This window comes from Vespa crabro, chromosome 1 (assembly GCF_910589235.1).
Source record: "Vespa crabro chromosome 1, iyVesCrab1.2, whole genome shotgun sequence".
NCBI lineage: Eukaryota > Metazoa > Arthropoda > Insecta > Hymenoptera > Vespidae > Vespa > Vespa crabro.
This window is the reverse complement of record NC_060955.1, coordinates 5,156,633-5,173,193: the sequence shown is the minus strand read 5'-3', so window position 1 is coordinate 5,173,193 and position 16,561 is coordinate 5,156,633. Positions and strand designations below refer to the sequence as shown.

Genomic DNA, 16,561 nt, shown 5'->3' with positions numbered 1-16,561 from the left:
AATTGAGACATATGCATTAATATTATTACAGATTTATTAATTACTTTTACTTTTTAATAATATAACACGTATATATAAAATCGTATATCGTAACGTCATGATCATTGCAATATCAATAAAATAAATACCGATATTGTAAATTTTAGGTTCGATAACATAGTATCTTTGAAATTTAATTGTTACGTTCAATATTGAGATATTAAACAGACGTAAATCATTCGTTGAGAGGCGAAGAGAATTTCGGAGTAGGGTCGTGTAAGTAAATAAACATGTCAAATCCGAATTCAGTCGTGGTTCGACATTCAAAGAGAACGCTTGATAGCCGATACTTACTCGGGATCGATAACAAAACGAAGATCTTGGAGGAGATTCCTGAACTACTGGATCTTCCTTCGTCGTTGGATCATAGATAGGAACATATTCAGGAAGCATACCATTGAATCACGGATGATCCTTGCCGGAGAGAACGTTTACATTTCGTATGGGAGATCTTGAATCGAACTACCATTTCATCTTCAAATTAGAATAGACAGTAGTTAAATTTGAGAAGAGAATAATAGTGTAGACATTGATTACTACAACTATTCGTAAAATATATAACGATAATGTTATAAGACAATATGGAATGTTATATGACAATATTTTGTTTAAATATAGAATGATAAAAAAATTTGTATAGATTGTATTAAAGTAATTAATTATGAAAATTAGGATTATCATTGTAAATTGTAATTATTATTAGGAATAGAGGAGAATATTTCTTTGCGATAAAAAGGGATGTGTTCGTGCGAAGAAGAAAAAAAAAAGAAAAAAGAAAGAAGAAGATAAGAAGACACGAAAATAAAAGTAAATGTAATAGAAAAGAGTATCGCAAAGTATTTAAACATTCTTATATCTTATAGGATAAAGAAGTCCTGAAAGGATTTTAATTCAATATCATATATTGTCAGAATGATAATAGAAATCGCATAAATTGAGATAAAGTGATTGATCGTAAAAAATAAAATTATTATTCGTAAATTGTAATAATTATTAGCAATTAGGGAATACTTCCTCGCGAGCGAAAAAAGGGATGATGGTGTGAAAGAAAGAAAAAAGAACAAAAAGAAAAGAAAAGAAAAAACAAATAAAAAAAAGAACAAAAAAAAAAAACAAAAAAAAAAGGGCAAAAAAAGAAAAGAAACGAAAGTTCCGCGAAAAAATGAAAGTAAATAAAATAGAAAAGAATCGTAAGGAATTTTTCAAAATTCTTATAATTTAAAGGTGACGAAGACCACGAAGCGTTCTAGTTCAACGTCGCGTTAGTCGTTCGTTATTCTCGTCGGGCGTTCGTCAAGCCTCGGGAAGTTGTTATCCCGGCAATTTGCGCGCCGTAGCAATTCTCGAAGAATTTACATTACAACGAGAGCGTCGTGCCGACCGAACGGCTCGGCAAACACGAACGTGAGCGTGGCTCGCGGCGTTCCTACGTCTAAAACCTTGTCGTCCTCTTTTTCTCTTCTTCTTCTCTTTATTCGTCCTACGCCACGTAGTCGTTGTTGCGTTTGAAACTTCACGACTTATTACCAGTCCGGTATTATGTCGCTGCTCGCGACTTTACGCGGACCACTTATAGTCACGGACAACTTGCTGCTAGACTCGACGGATCTTGGAAGTATTTCTGCATTGCGTACGATAAATGTACGTCTGTTCAGCGTTATGTTTTTCAAAGAGCGCGTATTACTCTTTCTCTTTCTTTTTCCTTCTCTCTCTCTCTCTCTCTCTCTCTCTCTCTCTCTCTCTCTCTCTCTCTCTCCCTCTTTCTCATTCTGACTTTAATTTCGTAAAAACAAAAAGAATGAGAGAGAGAGAGAGAGATAATATCACTGAAGTAATTACGAAATAATTACAACAAGAGAAAATTTGAATATACAAGAAAAGTAAAAGTTTATTTTCCAATAAGAGAAATGATAAAAAAAAGTTAAATCAAAGAAAAATTTTTGAAGACTTAGTCGTATCAAATTAATACGTCTAGTTTCTAAGAGGAAACATTATCGTTCTCTTTCAACTACTTCCGTTCGTTCTACCGAATAGTTTCATTTTGTATATGTGTATATATATATATATATACTTTTTATATGTAGTAAAAATCTCGATCGTTATGGCATACGAGAAAATTCGCGAAAAAATTCAATCTCAGTCAAATAGAGGGATTCGTAAGTCTTGCTTTTCCAAGAAAATAAGAAATGGAAGGATAAAATACACAAGAAGGGAACGTCGTTATGGCGTTCGATATGTGATCGAAACTCGTTGAAATGTACCGACAACGAAGCCAATGGAAAATTCTTTACGCATGGAACATAACAATGGAGTCGCGATTTTCTTGTGTAGAAAGTACGATATACATATGTATGTATGTACGTATGTATATACCTATGTATATATATATATATATATATATATATATATATATATATATATATATATATAGAAAGAGACAGAGAGAAACGGTGAAACGTCTTTGTGTACGGCAAATGCGACTTCTACGAGCGCGAGAATAACGTACACAGCCTGTCAGCTCGAAATTGATCTATAATACTCGCCCAGCAGCCGGCGTACACGGTCCACGCGTTCGCGCGAATTCACCAAGAGAAATAGCAGAAGGGTGAGGACGAGGGAATGAGAGAGAGAGAGAGAGGGAGAGAGAGAGAGAAAGCACGTACGCTCTTAAAAGCGAGACAGCAAAATCTACGCGCGGTAAAACGTCGCGCTCGACGTACGCTTCCATTACTCGCGTTTCAGCCTTCATTCATCCGCGGTCGCGTTTTCTCTTCTTCGTGTCACGTTACTCGATTTTTCCTTATTTCTCTCTTTCTTTCTTTCTTTCTTTCTTTCTTTCTTTCTTTTTCTCTCTTTGTATCCTTTTCGATCATTCCTTTTAGCAACGAGGCCTTTCCATCCTTGAGCTTAACGATCCTTTCACGTGCGATGTTTCGCCGTTCGAGAACGAACACCATATGCGATTAGAAATTTTCTTTTATAAAACTTTCGTTAACAATAAGAGTAATAACGAAATATGTACTGTTTTAAATGATGTGTTCGTGTTAAGTTTTTCATCGAGCTTTACCTACAACTTGAAATCATTTTCTACGATTTAAATCAATAGAAATAGTATAAATAAAATGTATGAGTATAACAATTAGAGTAGAATGTTGAATTATAATATTCTATATTTAAAGGAAACTAAAAATATGTTTCAATGTTTGTCGTAGAATCTGTACAATTTTCTTTTTCTTTTTTTTCTTTCTTTTGTTTTTTTTTTTTTTTTTTTTCAAATCAAAAATAGAAGGAAGCAAGAAAAATTCTCTATTGTACGTTATCGTTGGCCCGTTTTAGAAACAACGTAGAAATTCGTCATAACATAGTTCGAGCATAAAATGCGCATATATATGAACCTAATCGTTGGAGGACTTATCGAGAAGAACGATTTCGTACGCGCGGATTTGCTAATCGAGCTCTATTCAGCTTCCGTGCATTCTACGGATGTGTCGTAGTACTCTCATTCCAAACTACGTGGATGCATACATCAATGATTTACTAAAAAGAGAGAGAGAGAGAGAGAGAGAAAGAGAGAGAGAGAGAGAAAGAGAGAATGAGAAAACAAATCGTATATTACGTCAAGATATTATTTGAAGGATTTATTCGAAGTTATGGTGTGAATAGTTGACAAGGGTTAGCGAATTGGTACTTAATTGATAGGTAAAAGAGAAATGGGAAGACAGAGAAAGAGAAAAGGAAGGAAATAGGAAGCAGCATATCGACTGGTCCCTTTTGGAGAATTCGCTTATAATCCGATTTCCCATGGGTAAGCTGACCGTGAGCGTGTATGTTCGAAGCTGGAAAGTAAACTCGACATCGAGAAGGTGATCCGCGTGTATCGCGGTGGTAAATGTTTGCTTATTCGGGAAGTCGAACGCGTACCGTGGACATAGACATATATATACAGACACAAACACACACACACACAGCCATACACACATATATATATAGATATACATGTAAGCAAGTTCGCGCGTGAAAGGATATGGTAGAGGCACACGGAAGGATACTGGTGAGGGTCGAATACGCGAACACGATACATATGTAGATAGGTAGAGGAGACAGGAATTTGACGAAAGGGACAATATACATATATACATTCAACAATACATCGTATGTGGCTTGCATACGCTTGCCATATATATATATATATATATATATATATATATATATATATATATGAGAGGAAGATATATATATATATATATATCTTCCTCTCTCTGTCTCTCTTTGTTTATCCTTGTAGTTCGTTCCCTTCAGCGTCCATCGAGTTTGCATTTCCGTATGAATTTTCCTATGGCAAATGGGAATGGGATTTGGATCGGTGCCACTTTCGAGATTCGCCGGGTACAAAGGCATCCTTTCGCCTCGTTTGTTTTTTTTCCTTTCTACTTTTTTCTGTTTTTTTTTTTTTTTTTTTTTTTCTTCCTTTTTTTTCAGTTTTCTAGTTTTTTCTATGTATGCGAAGAATCATTATTTCCTGTAGATACACGTACTCGGATTCTCTTTTATGTTGCTTGACAATTTTAACGATAATCACTATCGATGATGTAAACAATGTAATATCCTCGTGAGATTACAATAGAAGACCATTGTATGACGTAGTTAACGTAAAGAGGTAATTTCACGGAAGTAATAGCTTGCTCATGTTCGTTCCCAATGCAACGTGACGTCATTGTGATCGCTAAATGCGTCGTGTTCCGAACCGAAACTCGTCGTTAGCGAAGAGGGTGAGCATGATCGGAACGATCAACGCGTAGTTCGGACCGTGACCTCGGTACGTGCACAGAAATTGTAGGATTTTAAACGAGAAAATGGTAGAACTTTGTACGTACTCTTTTCAATTATATTAATCGACATTTTATTGTCAGTGGTAATGGTCGAGGTAGAAAGAGATATGAAGACTAGAAGAGATATTAAAATGACAATTTTTCTCTTTTAATTAGTAAAGAGATATGTGATTCAAATTGCGTCTAATTACGAGTATTACTTCGTAATATTTCGATGATATTGCTTACGAGTGTTATCTATCAGTAAGAAACTTTTTTATACGCCTACGACATGATAACTCTTCGTACACAAGTGTAAACACATGTTGCCTATTAATAGGATCTAAAAAAAGTTTTCATGAAATATTAACGAAGTATAGAATAATACTTTCATCAAGTATGTACTTAAATATAAACAAAAAATGTAATCGATTGTTCGATAAATTTAAAAGGAAGAAAGAAATATACGTCGTTATTAAAGTCGAAACTAAATTGGAAATAATCAATACGTCATAATAATTACCGATTTTAGTCGGTTGATTTTCTTTAAAAAATGCGATAAATTCTATTCGTTTCTATTTACATTTGATTTTATTCTTTTTCTTTATCTCTATCATTCTAGCGATATTCCCCGGTCTCGTCGATAAATTATACTTCGGGATAAGAAAGACGGATAACGTTTAACGAGTCGACGACGAAATAGCTCCGAGTCAGCGCGATGAATCTTGCAAAGCCTCGATCGATCTTTTTAGCAAAGACGATCGACGGGGTCCAAAGGGGATAAAAGAGAGAGAGAGAGAGAGAGAGAGAGAGAGAGAGAAAGAGAAAGAAAGAGAAAGGTCTTAGATTCTTGTTTCTTCGTGAGTAATCGCTCGCCAGCAAAAACGCATTCGCATCTCTGACAATATTTTCGACGTTGGGCGATCTCCAAGATCGTAAATTCCAGAAATCCGAGCGAAATGACGACTCGTGTGCGGTCCCTTGTGTGTTTGTACGAAAGCCAACATTTTCTAGTTTCCTATCTTTTTTTTTCTCTCTCTCTCTCTCTCTCTCTATTTTTCTCATACACGTATAAACTAAACGTATACATAGATAAACGTGCAGAAAGACAAGAGGAAGTACGTAGAAGATGCGACAAACTAAGGACAAAAAACGGCCTATTTTCTATGCTGGACAGGTAAGAGGGTTGGTGGCGAGACGCTTAACCCCCTGAATTTAGTATAAAAGAGTCTTTCTCCTCTATCTCGTGTACCCAGCAACCTTTCTATCTCTCTCTCTCTCTCTCTCTCTCTCTCTCTCTCTGCCTCCCTCCCTCCCTCCCTATCTCTCTCTCTCTCCCTTTTTATTTCTTTCTCACTTTCGTATACGTGCGTTCTCGGCGCATAGTCTTGTATACGTACATGTGTGTACATTCTCGGTTATACCAGGGAGCGGACTCGTTATATACGGTTACGAGGTTAAGGGTGAAGCAGTGACCAGCTAAATATCGTGTGGGTGTTGAATTTCAGCGACGACGACGAGATAACGGTAATCCGAGAGAGCTTGAGAGGGGTGAAGTAGGGAGGAGGACTCAGAGCCCATGAACGGGTAAAGAATTATTTTTCGTTCGTATAAATCGCATGGATATTCTTGAAATTTGTCGCGTACTAGGAACGTACTAAGCGTAGTATGTGTGTGTATGTGTGTGTGTGTGTGAGAGAGAAAGGGAGAGAGAGAGAGAGAGAGAGAGAGAGAGATAGAGAGAGATAGAGAGATAAGAAACGACCGAATCTTTTATTTATCTCGATCGTTTTACCGATTCCACAATGTTTCCCGTGTATCTCTTGTAATAGTTATAATCTAATATCAAATTTTCTTCTTGAACACAATTTCCGGTCTTCAACAACGTTGAGTTCTATAAAAGGGGAATAAAGAATGGAAGATCTTTAGATAATATTTTTTTTTTTGCAAATAATTTGCAAATAAAAAAATGCCATACATCGTAATATATTAATCTTTATTTCGAAGATAGAACGATAAGATTTGATCTGTGCTTTTCATAGAACATTGGAAATCTGATTGGTAAGATCAAATGAGAAAAAAAAAGGAAGAAGAGAGAGGAGGAAGATGAGCGGTAGGAGAGGGTGAAAAGTTAAGCACGGTTAGGTAAAGTCCGCACGTTCAAAAGAGGAAGAAAAAGAAGGGTTGGAAAAGCATGAGAAGAAGGAGAAGGAGAAGGAGGAGGATGAGAATGAGAAGGATGAGAAGGAAAAGGAGTAGGAGGATGAGAAGGATGAGAAGGAAAGCAACGTGGCTTTAGGAAGGCGTAAAATATTCCGAAACGATCGTGCGATTATCCTCGGGCGTTATACAAGATTTTGGTCGCTCGGTCGAGAAACGTAAGGCCGTGGCCGCGATCCTTCCGCCCGTTTTATCTCCGTTCGTTCGAAGTACGGCCATACCATAAATTTCTGATCTCACCCGCTGCGAACTTTATACGTCGTTCGAAGAAATCCAAAGGCGAGGTGCCGCCCCGCGTATGTCATATTAATCGCGATTATGACTACGGTTTCTCACTTCTTATTCTAAACCAACCCCTTTCCATTATAGTTCTCGACTTTTATTTTTTCCTCTCTCATCCGCGTAAAACCAACGCGTCCCTCGTAGTAACGACTTTTATTGAGAACTTGCAGCTTTTCTCAAACACGTTTTTCCTCGTTGAAGTTTCCTTGTCTTTCCAGATTACGGGAGGTAGAGGCGCAATGCGGTCGCGTACTCTTCGTAATCGAAAAGCCATGACTCCGTCTCTCTTTCTCTCTCTCTCTCTCTCTCTATATATATATATATATATATATATCTATCTATCTCTCTCTCTTTCTCTTTTTCTTTTTCTCTCTTCATCCTCGAGCTTCCGAGACCGAACGTGCTACGCGCAGTGGCTTTTTCGAGTAATGGCTTTCGCGTGTGCTTTTCTCCCTCTCGTTTTCTGTCCTTCACATTTTCTCCGTATCTCCGTCTCTCCGTTTCTGTCTGTTACTCTCTCTCTCTCTCTCTCTCTCTCTCTCTCTCTCTCTTTTTCTTCCTTTTCCTATTTCTTTCTTCGACTCTCTTTATATTGGCGTTTTTATGGATTTGTAACGTCGCCACGAATACCTCCATATTGTTATCGAGTGAAGCCAAAGGATTAAAATTATGCTTACTCGGGATATACCAACATTGCTTCATGTTCGCAAATCGCTTTTTATGCTAACCTTAAAAAAATTCTTCTTCTTTATGCGCGAAGAAAGAAATCATCTCACTTGAGTTCTCGCGTTTCTCGTCATACGAGGTGTACGAGCTTACGTATTATACAATATATCTATGAGAAAATTGAAGATTAAGAGAAAGGGAGAGAGAGAGAGAAAGGAAAAAAAGATAGACTCCCCGATTATATTTTTTTTTTTTTTTTACTTTCGTCTCGAAAAGAACAAATCAGAAATCACAATGGCGTTCTATGCTTCGAAGTTATTTATCTGCTAGCCTTGCAGAGAAACGCTTAAGGGCATCTTTTATTACCAACGTTCTCTCCCTTTATTCCCTCTACGTGCCCCGAGCTTTCATTCCGATACAACCTCTTTTTTTTTTTCTTCTATCAAAGAAAAGCAACCGAGATGGTTCTACCGATGCGCGATTAACTCTTTAGCAACGTGCACATTATATTTCTAATATTTTCTTTCGTATGATCGTACGATTTATTTTTATTTCCTAAGAATGGTAATGGTTTAAGCGATCGTTAAATCCGTTTAATATTTTTTCAAATCTTTATCAAGAAAGATTGACGCGCAAGAATTCCTTATTACATGTTACAAATACAAAAAAATCAAACGTCGAGTCCAATTGAATAAAGACTCGTGATGAGAATAATAATAAAAATAATTACGTGAATAATAATAATAATAATAATAATAATAATAATGAGAATAACGAATAATAAATATTAGATTTATTATGAAATTAATTCATTGAGTGCGTTTCTTTTTATAAAGTATTGTCTATAAGATAACGAATTACATTATTTGACAAGAAATTCCTCTTATTTCTTTTTTTTGGCGTAATACCTATCTTTTCTATCCTTGTTAGTTATAGCATCGAGTATAGATGGCATCGTGATTGCCGGTGTCCAATCGGTCTTTCTCTTTTTTCTTTTTTTTTTCTCTTTTTTTTCTTGTTTTTCCCCCTTTTTTCTCTTTTTTTTGTCAGTGGAACAAAAGGTAGTTCGACGGCAACTGCGACGTCGGCGTTGGCGGAATCGAAAATGGTGACTTTCTACTTCCGATGGTGCTTTTTCAAAACGACCGACAAACCAGGTCTATTCTGGTAAAATAGAAAAATCGGACGAGCCTTGCGAGCAGGTATGCTGCGCGTTATGTATGTATGATGTAACTCCGATCAATCGAAGTGTCACCATTGTGATGCGCACGGTTTCGAAGCTTTTACCTCTCAACTTCGATTTTTCAAAATGCGAACGAGACGTACCTATGTATATGTATATTTGTTTAAATTTACTTCGTTCGTTGTAATTAAAATTTTTTTTCCTCTCTCTCTCTCTCTCTCTCTCTCTCTCTCTCTCTCTAACATCGTAGTAATCAACAAATTCGCGATATTAATTTTATTCTCTTATAATTTTTCACAATGAAATGATAAAGCTCGATAACGAAGACATTGAGATATAACAAGAAGAAAAATAAGATATGTTGGCAAGATGGTCGCAGATAAAAGTATAAAATACATATGAGCATAATAATGTATCGTGATATTAAGATTTCAGGTTGAACGAAAAAGGAAAGTAAAGAATAAAGCGATTACGAGCGTCATCGCATTATATGTTACCTTTTCGAAAGAAAAAGATGGAAAAAAAGTAGAAAAGTCGTCTGCGAGATGGTTAACCGCATGAAAACATTATTTCAGTCATGTCCCGAGAAACGTGTTGTTTTGAAAGCATCCCCAGTGTCGCAGTCGAGAAACGCGTAGTTTCGTATATATGTACATGGATGTACATACGTATGTATGTACATACGTTACGTTTACGTATGTATGTACATCCATACACACGATACGTTTTTTTTTCTTCTTCTTTTTTCTTTTTTTTCTTTTTTTTCTATCCCAAGCTCAAGCAAGCTCATACGTTCGTAGACTCTATTTGTAAGAGCGAAGCAACATCTGCTTATCTGCCAAGAAGGACGTACAAGCGGTCCCAAAGGGATGTTGAGATACGAGACCGCGTTCTCGATATGTTTTTCACGCGCGCGTTACCTCTTCTCACGCTAGGAAAATAAGTTTCTTCGAATTCGTTCTTTGCACGACGACAATTGGATGGAAGAAGAGCACGATTCCCAAACGCTCGCGACGTTCCTTTCGAATCGAGGAGAACCGAGGGAGAAGTTTACTTCGGTGATAGTTTGTGAAAAGAGATTGAGATCTGTATATGTATATATTTACTTATTTCTGCTTTGGATCGTATTTTTTCGTCTTTTAATAAACGTTAATTATTTTCTTCGCTGCTTTGTTTTTTGTTTTTTTTTTTATTTTTACTTTATTTTAGCATAACTAAAGCGTTATGTATATAACAAATATGTGTGTGTGTGTGTGTGTGTTTATATGTGTATGTGTGTTCGATAATTGTAAAAAGATTACAATTATTAGAGATGATAATAGAGTAAGGATAATAGAGGAGCGCACAGATAATAGAAATTATTCAAATTTCTTGTCACGATCTTCTTTAAGTAATTAGTATTCTATTCTACTCGTAATAATATGCATACGTACGTTCTTATTTCATGAAAGATCTTCACGGAGATATGAATTTCTCACAGTCGATCATGATTCTCCGTCAGATCGCATCTCTCATAGCATCGCTTCGTTAAGCATCCGAGTTTGATCAAAGGCGGTACCTATAATTGCTTCATTTTCCGTGTTAGCAATCAGAGTGACACTATCCAGAAGCGTTTCGGAGATTAGTAGTCCGTATTTCTCCATATCGATCCTAGCTCTCGACACGCACGGGGACGCCTCTTACCGAATATAGCCCCTCTCTCTCTCTCTCTCTGTTCCTTCCGACCCCTTTCGGAAGCGACCCTTCCACGTACTCTCCAGTTAATGAGTCCAATATCCTGTGCACGAACACAAGATACCACAGTATAATTTATCAGTTTCTGTTATTATTATTATTATTATTATTATTATTATTATTATTATTATTATTATTATTATTATTATTATTATTATTATTATTATTATTATTATTATTATTATTAATATTATTATTATTATTATTATTATTATTATTATTAACTGATTTTAACCTCTCTTTCGAGATGAAAATAAGGTGAACGATTTTCTAACATCGTTTGATTGTTAAGCTTTCTCTCTTCTTAAAGTAGAATGACTCGATGAATGGATCGAGATAAATAAAGATTACAGAAAAGAAGGAAACTCATTATTCACGTTACGACTATGCCGGAAGAGACTCTGGAGGTTCGGTTGGGAGATTAGAAACGTATCGGGGCATTTGAAGCTAGATCGAGAAACGTGATCTGCATTGTGCACCAAAATTCAATGCTCCCTCTTCGTCGTAGTCGCGTTTCATCGAAGCAATGAAGAAGTGTAGGAGGAATAGATGGAGGAGAAGAAAAAGGAGGAGAAAAAGGAGGAAAAAGATCGATCGAGCGCGATAGAGTTTGTTTCGTTTAAAGCGGACGATATCGGACTTCCTGCTTTCTAATGGTTTCAAAAACTGGGTCAAAATATATCTGCCTAGCTGCCGTCGAGTGCCAACGCCAAAGGTATAGTTGGTGTACGTATGCATGCATGTGCGTATGTGGGTTGTGTATTTACGTATGTACCTACAAACGCGTCGAGCGAAAACATCAAGGACGATATTCTTTCGCCATGATGCAGTATGAAAAATGACGCTTTCAAAGCTTTTAGCCGTGGCTAACACGCAAAACGTGCAGTCTATCTCAAACTTATCTCTCTCTTTCTCTCTCTCTCTCTCTCTCTCTCTCTCTCTCTCTCTCTCACTTCTATCCTATCTTTCTCTTAAAATTTTTCTTTTACTCCTCATAATAAAGTTATCGAAGTTATGGGAATGTTTAAGCAAAGCCACACTTTCCGTTTATTCATTATTCTTTGATAGCTATATATATATATATATATATATATTATCGTGTTCTTTATACTAACTAAAATGTAATTGGATGACGTCATTTGATACGACATTAGTGGATCGTTCTATCAATAGGAATATGTACCATATCATAACGTACCTATGTGGCAGGTATCAAAGGAAGAAAAGACGCGCGTCACTGCATTTCCTCGCATATGAATGAAAATAGATCGTACGTATATGATATGCAGCTGTTTCTCCCAGATTAGCAAAAGCAAATCAATGGATGCGTATAGGCGGATATTATCATGTATACATAATATGATCGTATAATGCCGCTTTCATAAATGGCTGGATGTGACTCTCTCTCTCTCTCTCTCTCTCTCTCTCTCTCTCTCTCTGTCTGTTTCTATCTCTTTCTCTTTAGAGGCAAGACCTCTTTGTGAGGTATTTCGTTCTAAAGTAATATCTCGATTTATTGATAACATCGTATTGCTATTGATTAAAATCATAAGTGAGTATGATATGTCATATGATATATAATTTCCTTATGTCAGGATATGGTTTAATAAATCATTGATCGTTTGTCTTTCCCTCTTTCTCCCTCTCTTTGGCTTTCTGACAACGCCGCCTAAGGCCGTAACGACGATCACTATGAAGATGAACACACTAGAGATGTCAAACGTACTATGAATCGTACCGTATTAGGACTGGCTTTCTGTAATTGCGTGGATATTGGACCAAGATGGATTTTATACATATACATATAAGATCTATGTATTACATGGGATCTACTTGTTCGTGTTTTGCTTAATGGACATATGAACGATTTAACATTTTGATCATTCCGATCGTTTAAGTACAATTGCTTCTTAGTAATTAAATTTTTTATTAGGATCTCTTTTCAAAGGAAAATGATTTGGTTAGATACTGTTTATACCCATGTAAACAGTTTTATTTCTTAAACATAATCCAAACATTCATTTATACTAATTGTTAGTCCGTTAATCGCACAGTGATTTTTGGAACATCGTCGTGAATGGCGAACACGTGTAATGTCGACGTCACGTTCGTCGTTAATTCAGACATCCAGGTCTTTCTCGTTGTGGTGCTCATTAATACATGTGCCAATTACCTTGTGGTGTCAGCAGCAATGCAACAGATTGTTGAATGCATTATCCACGTGTATTGTCTCGCGCTCTCACTTCTCTCTCTTCCCCTTCCCCTTCCTCTCTTTATTTCCTGTAATACATCGTGATGTTAACGCGGTACAACCTCCGCAGCTGGCGTTGATTAGAAAGGCTATACGTATGTATGTTACAGTGTTGGTATTCTCTCTCTCTCTCTCTTCGTGTTATCCTAGCAGTTATCGGTCCCTGGGCAATCGTTAGACACCCCATTGATTTCAGAATGCGCTCGCTGTATTACGTCGTCGGTCATCGAGATTACGGAGGCAGGCTGGGCACGTTTATCTTCAAAAATGGATCGTCGTTAACTACGACGGCTAATCCGGTTGACCCAAATGATTACCTTCGATTACTTGCTCTCGGCTTATTAACGACCAACGTACCGAACTTATTCATGTGTTTACACGAACTTTCGAGCAACATCACGTCCGTCCATTTTCCCAAAGTCTTCCTTGAAAGAGATGTAACTTGTTATTTTTTTTTTCTTCAAAGTACCAGCGAGATTTCCCTTGTGAGAAATTTCTAAAGGTCCGACGACACCGAAAATTACGTAAGAAACGAATGTTTATAAAGTAGTTGCCAAACGACATTCATCCAAAATCACGTTGGGATGTATCGCAGAAAGTAGGATGGTTGTATTTCACGCGTAAACCAACACTCTTTCTCTCTCTCTCTCTCTCTCTCTCTCTCTCTCTCTCTCTCTCTATCTCATTCTCATTAACTCGTGTTAATGGGCCAAATCTCTCTATACGTAATTCGCCGAGTTCGTTTCCACCTTTATTTTACGCTTCATTATTCACGATAAATTTAATAATATCTCTCTATTAAGAGGAAACCATCGATTTTTGGATCTAAAACGAAGCTTCGTAATAACAAAGGAAAGAAGCTCGCTTTCATTCCTTTCATATCAACTTGATATTGAAATCATTATCGTGAGCTCAGCGATGCTCCGAGCTATGCGATTATATTATATTGACGATCGTTAACAATTAGCTTTCGTATCGCTTAAAAAGAAGACTAGAAGAGAAATTCATGATCGTTATAATAGATAATTGCTATACCTTGGTAGAATTTCAAGATGGAATTGAATGAGAAAAGTCGACTGGCAGCATATCGATAAGAAAAACAGAAGGAAAGTAAGCACGATGAAAAGTATAGTCATGATTAATTGTCGATGATAGTTCGATTCGAGATAGATATGTTTCTTCGATAAAAGTGTCATTGAATATCTCGAGACATAGATATTATTTTATCTATCACGTTTCTTTCAATTTATTTCGTAGAAATCAAAGACGACGAAATTTCATTGTTCAGCTTCAATAAATTTATAAATATCGATCGTATCTCGATAGTCGAATAGAGATCATCGATAATATAACTCTTCCTATTTGATATTTCTCTATTCTCGCCTCACTACTTCATTAGACTTGCAAAATGTCGTTTCACAGAGCGTTGTAGTCAGTCGTGCGAGCGATTGAACGTGTTCCTCGTTGATCACTGCTCGTAATTTCAACGTAAAATCAGGACCGTCGTGTTACGCGTAGAAGAAGTAACCAACGGTAGCTGACCCAACGTCACGCTCAACGTTTAATTACAATCGTAACATTGGTGCCATGTCGTAAATAAATTTATAAGCAGTAACAACGTAACAAGGTCCAACGACCAGTTACTAGTCGTTCGACGGCGTTGTACTCCTTTGATACATAAAAGCATACTCGTTCGTCTGTCGATTCTGGCAATACTTTGTCAGAACTCATAGACAATCTACGAGAACAAACGTGTAGTTTGCCGAGAAATTTATTGTTGGGTAGTATCAAAACTTTGTATTAAATTTACATGGTTATTTCACGAAGGATTATAAATTTAAAGGATCGAATGTTGAATGGGACTTAATAGGAAGATTCGTAAAATCAACGAAATCCTCGAAAGAAGAACGAAAAAAGGATCTTTCTTCTTGCTTTTTCTTTTTCAACATTACGGTGGGAGAAAAATTTACGAAGACGTATTTTGGGGAACGTCTAGGAGCTTTCCTTCATTTTGTATGCACATGTTGTACCACACAGGGACTGCAATGGTGACCCTAAAGAGAAAAGCAGAGGAAGAGGGTGATAGAAGTAGAGTAGAGAGGTATGTTCTGTGTATGGAAGTTTGAACCTATCGTTTGGCGCTGCATTCAAATTGTATTCCTCCCCTATACGAAATAAGTTTTCGACGATAGCTCGATTTTCTTACCCCTCGGATCAAAAGGACACAGTGTATGTGAAAAAGCTGGGTATAAAATTTTCAAAAACGGTAGACAAACCCCTCGCGCGTGCGGTTTGTCATAAAACGAAAATGAAATTCGAAAGATCAGGGTAAGAAAATTTCGCGTATTTTCGACGTTATTGTTACTTTTATACAAGATAGAAAAAGAGAAAAAGATAACTAGGCAGATATATATATATATATATAGAGAGAGAGAGATAAAAAGAAGAGTTTTTTACGAACATCAAATCCAAGAGAAATTCGTAAAAAAGAACAATACATCTGATTCGTGAGAAAGCTGTCGGGAGGTTTCATCGTCATCTCACTACGTTATCATAACTTCTTTGCCAAGCACTTTTCTAAGCCCCGATAGGAGAACGACAGTCGCTTCCTCTATGTTCTGTACCGTCATCGAGTACAGCTTTTGTCACCTTCAGAATGGGAAGGTGACGTTTCATCAATCGCTTCGAGGACAATGCTTGCTCGCTGACCGTGAGCGATCGATAAGGGGTTCCTTGCTAGTCGGAGGAAGGGAGAAATCTTGTTCGGTTAGATGCGAAAATGCTGCGACCTCACGAACAAGAAGATGGCGGAATCGATGTCAGTCGAACAAAGGAATGGACGTGCAAAAAGTCTTCTTCGATTCAATACGAGAAGGAGGATTGGGAGGTTGAGAAGAAAAGTAGAAGGACGGGGACAGATCGGTTTGGTATTGTGTGGCCTGATGCGGAGCCATTCTTGACCTCGAAACGAGCCTAAGCCAAGGCACACGTCTGTTGCCACGTGAAGAGAAAAAAAACGAGCGAGATGAAGAAAGAAAGAGAAAAAGAGAGAGAGAGAGAGAGAAAGAAATATGGCTGGAATATCTTGATAATCGCGAAACACTCGCAAAAACGTAAAGACTCTCGGTCGGTAGTCGGGGAATAATGGTATCCAGAAAATTGCCAAGTCTTTTCTTTTCTTTCCTTTTTCTCTCAAGTAACTTCGAGCCAAATGTTCCAGACAGCCTATCAAGAATATACGAGGAAGATGAAGAAGACTATTTCTTCTCCTTCTTTCTCTTTACACGATTTCTATCTCCAACCGTATCTATCGAACAACGTCTTCGAATAATATTCCTTTTCTAGTTGTACTTCCAGCGCCATGCTATACCATTTGAT

At 37.0% G+C, this 16,561-nt stretch overlaps 1 protein-coding gene and 1 long non-coding RNA gene across 6 annotated transcripts in view; one reads left to right on the top strand and one right to left on the bottom strand.

Moving 5' to 3' along the window:
• LOC124431328 overlaps nt 1-16,561 on the bottom strand; it is an 80,029-nt gene that overhangs the window by 24,689 nt on the left and 38,779 nt on the right. For both annotated transcript variants that reach the window (XR_006943968.1, XR_006943969.1), the window contains exon 2: nt 10,632-10,975. This is a non-coding gene — a long non-coding RNA (uncharacterized LOC124431328). The remainder of the gene's footprint in view (nt 1-10,631; nt 10,976-16,561) is intronic.
• The window catches only part of LOC124431313 (irregular chiasm C-roughest protein), a 233,292-nt gene that overhangs the window by 192,848 nt on the left and 23,883 nt on the right, over nt 1-16,561 (top strand). The gene's annotated exons all lie outside the window — the stretch shown is intronic.